We start from the raw sequence: 713 nt of genomic DNA, 5'->3' as shown, positions 1-713 counted from the left end.
AAGTCTTCTAGACGACTTCCAAGTAAGTCTTCTAGACGACTTCCAAGTAAGTCTTCTAATGTAGCTGATCTTTAAAATAATTTTTAAATTTAAAAAAAAAATATTTTGATAAGCGAAAAATTAAATCATGTAACTATAAACAGTTTTAAGTGATATAAATTAAAATATAACAAAACTGAATTATTTTCAACATAGATGAGTGTAGGTAGTGAATCATGGTATTCTTTGGTCTAGGGTTTGGCAACATATGTTGTAGTATTGTATGTATTCTTAGGGTTAGATTTTGGAAAGCTTGAATGTTATTTTAAAAAATTAAATTTTTACGTGTAAGTGTTTATTTTTGTGTATAGTAAACACTTTTGAAGTTTAATTTGATTTTATGAAGTGTTTAGTTAGTTAATTAAGTTTAGAGGTTATGTTTCATCTGGTGAATAATTTTAATCGTCCAAATATTTCCGCCTAATTTTTTTTAAAAAATTATTTTCCCGCTTAAATAATTTAAACTAGACGGCTTACTTATAATGGCTGTATAAAAAATGTAATGTTCATCATTCTAAAACTCTTCAACCTCTCTCTAATCTCTTTGAACTTATAAACACTAAGCTTTATATCAATTTATTGTTTTTGTCTCATGTCTTTCTCACTAATTTATCTTATTTTTGCAGGTTTTTCATCACATGATTCTCATCTTCCACTCATTTAAAGGTAGATCT

Source organism: Brassica oleracea, chromosome C3 (assembly GCF_000695525.1).
Source record: "Brassica oleracea var. oleracea cultivar TO1000 chromosome C3, BOL, whole genome shotgun sequence".
Taxonomy (NCBI): Eukaryota; Viridiplantae; Streptophyta; class Magnoliopsida; order Brassicales; family Brassicaceae; genus Brassica; species Brassica oleracea.
This window is presented reverse-complemented; position numbering follows the sequence as displayed.